The following is a 7899-nucleotide window of genomic DNA, read 5'->3' as shown; positions in this document are numbered from 1 at the left end:
GAATAGCTGTAATCTAACAGAAGTATACAAACAAATGAAACACCACACCCTTAGGACTGAGCACAAACTATTTATACTGCATTTTATGGATGCCTAAAAATCACTATGCAATACCATAACCCATGCATGAAGAACTAATTTCAGCTTCATTGCCTTCCGTGGAGCTGCAGAAATGATCCATTTAGTCTGACGATTGTGAGAGTGTGAAAGAGCATGTCTTACATTCTCATTTATTTCTGTCTTCTTGTATTCACTTGTTATTTGAGGAGGGAAATGAATATGTAATTGGCATGGTTGAGTGAATTAGACAGGTATATGTAAAAAAGAAAACCATATATTCTTTGCAGGTCTTTCCCTATGCAGAGGCTATGCAAAGGCATGTAGAGCACAGATCCAACTATAATATGAATAGACAGCATGATGACTATATACACCCCTTTTCCGCTCAGCTTCCATCTTCCCTTCCCATTAGCTGGCCTTCATTAGATTCTTATTTGCATTTTCGCTCCTGTGAAATGTCACCTCCTTGCTGCTACTCAGTTCCACCAACATACATCTCCTCATTACTTCCACTTCCCAACCTGTAAAAGATAAATGTAGTTGAATAACTCTGTGCCTCAGCCAGGCCTCCCTCAGCCACTTTCAGGTCGTAGTTGCAGTACCTGTGATAACTCGCACCAGCTCAGACATACACTTCTGTGCTCTTGGGGATTCAAAATCACTGCCTACATGGGAGCCAAAGGTGGTATGAAAGGAGGTGCCACTGCTTATGTTTGGGAGGTGTAGAGTGCAAGATGTCTGCCTTCCTGCAGCGGAAACAGCTGGTCAGTCTCTGTAGTCCCTGGTGCACAGGGATGGATCTCCCTTTGCACCTCTATGGCATGATCCAGCTTAGAAAAGCAGGGAGGACTGAGGTCTTGGACTTTTTCTCCCTTTTACACTCAGCAGGAGAGCAGATAAAAAAGAGGGGGAAGCTTGATGCACCCTTGAGGGAAAGTTGGCTAAGATCAGTAGCAAAGTACCTGTCTTTGCTGTTTGTCCTCATTTTGTTTGCTAAACGAGACTTTTCCTGGGTCCATTTAGTGCCTTAATTAAAAAATATTCCAGTTCTTCTGCCAGCTGCAGCTCCCACAGCTTGTGTAAAATTGATATCAGCACTATGCAGGATGTGCATGCTTTTACCTGGTGATCTAAGAGGGAGCTGATCTTATCTGTATAACTGAGGATTACTAAGGCTCCACTCTGCAGAAGCAGCTCCCCAGGAAAGTGGAAGTTGCAGACACATGTGGATAACCATTTCAGACTGTTCCACTCCAAAGGAGTCATATATGAGATAGTAAGATATAAGTAAGCAAAATGTTTGATCTCCCAGTAAACAACCTGCTTCTCAAAATAGAGTAAAAATATATATATCTTACAGCTTCTGTGTAGCAGAGAACAAGTGCAACGCTGCTTGGAGGACCATTCTGCAACATTAGGTAGAAAATACTGGCTCAAGGCAAAGCTGGCAGCTTTCCTTGCCTGCTCTGAGAAGCCTTTCCTTTCTCTAAGGCACTGGATTTAGGGAAGCCTGCTAGGGCTTATCTCGTTCACTCCTTCCTGGAAGAGGTGAGTAAGGATTTCTGAACCCTTCCAAAGGCCAAGCAGGCTAGTCAGAAAGACTTTGACAGCTGGAGCAGAGTGCCTGAGGGCTGCTCTGAGGCACTTTAGCCTAGTGGGGGGGAAGGGGGGGAGTTGCCTTTCTTAAGGGGTAACTGTAATTTTTTGCAAAGGAAGTTCTGCATGTCAGTAACATACTTATCTCTGAATCTGCTGTTGTGACCTAATGCAAAATGGGGTATTTATGTGGCTTTTAGGAAGAACTCAAGTCATACGAGTTACAAGTTCTATCTATACAGCTAGAGATGAGTTGGTGAAAGCAGTTAACTGCATCTTGAATACTTGGAATCATTAATCATTGCATCATTAATATCAGCAGCAACACTTTGCACCCCTTCAGGCATCTGTTTTTCTGAGTATTTACTAAACAATGTATTTTCTTCCACTTTCAAAGGATTTGGGTGGTGGGATTTTCTCTGCAGCATGGTGTAGGCAGATGCCTGCCCCTGGAAAAAATGCAGACCTGGCATCTAAGTGCAAGTCTTCTCCCTGTGACCAATGCAATAGAATTCAGTTTTCTGGAACCAAGAGGGACAACGGAAGGAGGGATACTCACTGCGGAGATTATGCATATAGGCAAGTACCACTTCATGCTTCCCATGGGAAAGCAGCTCCACCCACTCATTCAGTGGTGTACAGCTCTGGAACAGACACTGCTGAGGTATGGGTCAAGTTTTCCTGCCTATAGCAGTTGTGAGGGTGACGGTGAGTTGGAAAAGGAGCTAGTAGCACTCTCTAGGCTTGGTTTTCATAATACTTTCCATTATTAGGGATCCTTGGGTCCTGTTGTTTGAAAGGAAGTGTTTGGAAACACAGCAGGGGAATTTCTTAAAATAGAGATATGTTATCTGGAGTGCCGAACGTGTCCCATGGATTTCTGAACAGAGCTTTGCCACACCAAAAAGAAGGTATGCAGAGAGGATTGTAAATGACACAATCAAAATGGTTTGTCAGTTAAGCCATGTTCACGCTGACTGACCTCTGAACTTTTAGACCATAGGGATGGGAAGTAAAAGGTAATACATTAGGCCACTGGCAAGGGCTACTATAAAGAAAGAATAAAAGAAATATCAAGTAGCTTACCATCTGGTGAATACCAGGTATCCTGTAGTTGGAATAAATCAGGAGGAAAAAATACGCTCTCATGTAATGAGAGACTGTCTCAGACTGGGCATTTGCACAACAGGACCATACTAAGTTTGTATTGACCACCCTAATTTTGGCATTTCTCTAACTCTGTGACTGCTTGCCTTTGTAACATCAAAATTCTTTTAAGGCAGCTATTCCACTGTATGCTCATTTTAGGAACTTATTTATAGGGGGACAGTCTGTCATTGGATACACTCAATATCATGATAGGGCTTAAGGAATGTTAAAGAATATCTTGAGCGATATGTAGGTGATATTCCCTGGAAAGCATCCTGAAGTATTTTTTTTAGCTATGCATTTTCTTCATGCGGGATGAATATAAGCAAAAAAACCAGACAACATATATCCAATGTACTGGATGACAGAATGAGAGACTCTGAACTCTAAAACTACATGAGAAAGGGAGCTCTTGGACCTCAGAGTAAAGGAATAAAAAAGACCATCAGTCTAATAGCATATTTTTATTAAGTGATACTTTCAGGTATCTTCAAAATGTCACTTCAAAGACTACCCAGTAATGTGAATTTTGTGGTTTGGGGACTTGACACACAGCTGTTCTAGCTACATGATGGTTAATGCCTCTTCATAAATGCTTGAGCCTTTGTGGATTCACATTAGAAAAGCCCTGTGAAGTTCAGCAGATCAGAAGGTGACACTCCATAACTAGGAGAATTAGCTGTTCCATGTCCTGAAGCACATTTTAAAAATTGATTCTGCATTTTCAAAATGTCAAGTAATAAGATAGATCCTGATCTTGCTTTCACAGGGACAAGTTCATCTACTGCCATGAAGACCAGTGGGGCTATTCCAGATTTCCAACACAGAGCCTGAGCTCACTATCTGTCCAGACTTCTTGAAGTCTTTGTTTCCCATGCTACCTACATTGTAGGTTTTGATATTTTGATATTGTAATTCCAGAACATCCAAAGTATTTGTCCTTAGAAATCAGACAACCACAACTGTGTTTTCATTTCTATACTGTATTGGGGAAAACTGCACTGATGCATACATTGCTTTTTTTATGGAATATTCTCTCCCAACCTACTTTCAAAGTGCATCTGTGTCACTGTGCCTCCTTCCAGCCTTAAAAATAACATAAACCTTGTAGCCCAACCACCAACTGACTTGTCTTTATGGTTTCTAAAATTGCCTAGTCAGATGACAAAGAAGTTACTCATTCTTGTAGACCATTCACTTAAACTGACTACAACCATGCTTAAAATTAATTGGCCTTCTTGGCTCACCCAGCACCCTCCCAAAACCAGAGGACTCAACATATGTCAGAAGTGAGGGAAGTTACACTTTTGCAAAGAATGTACTACATCTAGAGAGACAAAACTTGATTTTGAAAAAGGAAGTTCAAAGTAAACCATCTGCACCTCCAGCTATTTTCCTGAAAGTGTTCCTATTTTGACTGGAGCTAGAGGTTTTTGTCTGGTTGTTTTTTCTTTTCAGGAATCATTGGCAATTTCAAAGGTATCACAGGGCCTGGCATACTAGCATTTGTGGTTGGAGAGCAGGCACAATGAGATTATTTTTTGATATCACTGTTTTAACTCTAAGTCCAGCTTGGCTCTCAAGCTGTGTTTTAAAAAGATAGTAAATCCATTTTTAAGGACCTATAGCGCCAGATCCCAAAGCCACCATAATCATATGATGCAATATACTGGTACAGAGTCACTCAGGTGACTCAAATTTGTTCATGATTTTTAAAAGAGGGGATTTTGGCCTAGCAGATTTAATGCAGAGCAAGTATTCTCTGTCTAGGCTACTCTAACTTCATGCTGTCTTCCTGCAGCCAGCAAAAAGTCAACATAAAATTATAAGGCCAATGTAAACACTGTACTGTGTGCTCTGGCTAAACCAACAGAAATGGAATCATATGCTCTTGCCTGATTTTCATCAAATTTGTACTGCTGCGTGATGTACAAGCACACATAGCTGGTGTTAAATGATCACAGAGCCTCTGTCTCAGTAGTCTACAGAGCAACAGCTCTGTGGTTAGAAAATTAAAGCTGTTTCATCTTAGCATCTGTTCTTTTCTTAGTATTACAAACAGCCTCATCAATGGAAGCCGTCACATCTAATAAACAGACAGTTTCAATCACTGCCATCTAGGATGTCATCGGGAGCGCAAGACAGAAGATGCAGATGAGATGCCTCAGCTGCAGGATTTGTAATGCTCTTGTTTTTGTAGTGTCCCAGAGCTGCTCTGCTGCTCCGATGGCAAAAATTATTGCTTTTGGGGAAGGGAGATGACATTTGTATACCACTATTTGCTCTAATAAAACAGACTTTTTTTGATCTACGGAAAATGTATATTTCATATTTCCATTGACTATAAACTCAGAGGGTTCCCTGGTGATTATTTAGTCAGTATAGATTACACATACTATATAAGACTACACATACATAGATTGTACAATAGGTGTTTGATTATTTAGTCCTGTACAGAACAAGTCTTTAGATATACCTGAGGCAGGACCAGTTTGAATTAGAACCTCTTTTAAAACAACACCGTCTTTTGTTTAAAATTTTTGAAGTGCTGAAGAATTTGGTGAATACCATAAGCCTTGGTAGGTTGCTCCAATGATTAAGTACCTTTGCTCAAAAATTTGCCTTTTTCCTAGCCCTAGTTTTAAACTTATAGTAGTTAGAGCTTCTGATAGCTTGTATGTTGAATGAAGAATCCCCTTGACCTCTTTCCTATTTTGGGACTGCCAAGCTTGATTAAGTAATCTCTCTACTTATTTCATTAATCAGAATAACTTCCTTGAGTCTTTAACTATAAAAAATGTTTTCTGATCTTTCAGCGGTTTGGCAGGCTCTTTTTTGCACCCTTTCCAAATAATAATTGTCTCCCTTGAACTGCAGGCAGCAGCACTGGAGTCTGTACCACAACCGTATTCACCTCAGTACCCAGCACAGAGGCAATATAACTCACTTAATAGTACCAGAAATTCTTCTGTTCATAAATCCAATTTTGCTCATAAATCCAATTTAAGATTTTGATTCTGGCTAGTAGCTCTTGCACAGCTGATTATTCGCCATGACCCTAAAGTCCTTTTCCTAATCATGGCATCCCCTAAAGAACCCCTCATAAAGATAAGTGTTTCCTCGAGGCTTTGGTTTTAAGCGCACAGCTTTGCATTTGGCTGTTTAAAATATATTCACTTATGTTCTTCTCGCCAGCCAATCCAAATAATTTCTTTCAATGATTTGCCCTCTTCATGTTTTATCTTTCCTTCAGTCTTCATGACATCTGCAAATATTATCAGTTAAAGGCTGCCTGTCTCTGACTCCTTCGTTGCTTGTTCCCATGGGATTTGGCCATTTTCATCTTAAAATATGGTGCCTAATAAATCCAGTTGACCAGGAATTCCTCAGTCTCTTTAAGATTCACCATATCGGTACTTTTCTTTTCAAACCACAAACTTGTCTTTCTGGCACAGCTTCACCCCCAGTTCACACATATGAATCCCCTTTTGGGTTTCACAGACTTTACACAGGAGCAAAAGTTGGTTGCAAATGGTATCACTCTTCCTACGCAGTGTGAGTGTAGATATATTTAAAGCAAAAAGCATCTCCAAACGTTGTTGTTAATTTACATTTTTCCTACTTCTCTTCACCTGTTCAAAAATGTATTTGCTAATCACCAACGCCCTTCTCCACCCTCACTGGCAAGAGAAGCATTAACTTCTCAGATACTTCACAAGCGCTGGCATAAAGACACATGTTCGCAGTGACACAAGCAAACAGACCTTTGTCCCAGTCTGCTCAGGATCGCAACACTTGCAGCCAACAGGGAGGCCAAACCCACCTTTCCCAATGTCCTGCGACCTCCGGGCACAGGGCGGGCAGAACTCACACAACCGACATCCTTCCTATCCCATCCAGAGATGAGACTTTTCCATTATTTGAAGGAAAATCTGATAGGTCTTTGCTTTAACTCCATGTATCAGTGGAAGTTAATGCCCTTCCCCAGGTTGCCCCGTGCTATCCAAGGAACTACCTATTTCACTCAGTTATAATTTCCACCAGATACTTAACTAGTAATAGATACTTAAAAAGAGATTGTCAGCGTCAATAATAAGCACAGGGGTAACAGAACTTCCTCAGAAATTAGTCCATCTCACTGGCTTTTCTTTCTCAAATGTGTTGGGAGCACTACAAATATCACCACCATCAGGATGAAATGTTGGTGCCACTTCTCAAAGTGCAGATCATATGGAAGTGCAAAAGCTGGGATGGAGATGAAGACTTTTTTACTGTTTTCTTAGAAATGCATTGGTCCTAAAATACCATGGAACAGGGAGAAGTTTAAATGCCTAGATATGCTTTTATTTGTCCAGAATAATGCAGTTTGGTAGATTCCAATAGTAAACTACTTACACCTATAAAGCCCAGCTGCAATATATACTCATTCACAAAATCGCATTGTAGCACTAACAATATAAAAATTATAACTGAACAGATCTTCAGCAACAGAGTAAAATATTTTTTCCCTAAAAACGAAGATAAACAATATTCACATGTGCCTTCCATGGTAAATGAAAAGATGACCATCAACTTCAGAACATACTATTATCATTTTTAATACTTCTCTATATTTCAGCTTTATTAATCCAAAATACACAGAAATGTCTCCTTTTATTTACTTTTTTATTTACCTAAACTAGTTCTCGTCTACGTCTAGCCACTTTTAATTTGGGGCTCTCACATACACTATGGCTGCTTCATGGTTTCAGACTGTTTCTTTAAAATTAAAATGCAAATGAATTAATTTATACAAGGTTAAAGTAGCAAGAATATATTTTCTTTCCTAATAAGTCATGTGACATCCTCCCTTTACTAAAAAGTAAAAACAGCTATGCAGGCCATCCGATGGGATCCCTTGAATGTAATGTGGTAATATTATTAGAACAATGGCAGAATTTCAACTCCACATTAAGGAAGTTAATACAATCTGCAAAGAACTTTGTGGAGCAATTTGCCCTGGAGATAACTGAATTTAAATCAATGGAGTTAGAGTAAGAATTAATTTAATCTTGTTATACTTGTCTCAGTCACTAAAAGTATCAGTTTTACTTA

The sequence above is a fragment of the Apteryx mantelli genome, chromosome 1 (genome assembly GCF_036417845.1).
Source record: "Apteryx mantelli isolate bAptMan1 chromosome 1, bAptMan1.hap1, whole genome shotgun sequence".
NCBI classification, from domain to species: Eukaryota; Metazoa; Chordata; class Aves; order Apterygiformes; family Apterygidae; genus Apteryx; species Apteryx mantelli.
Note: the sequence above shows the minus strand (reverse complement) of the source record.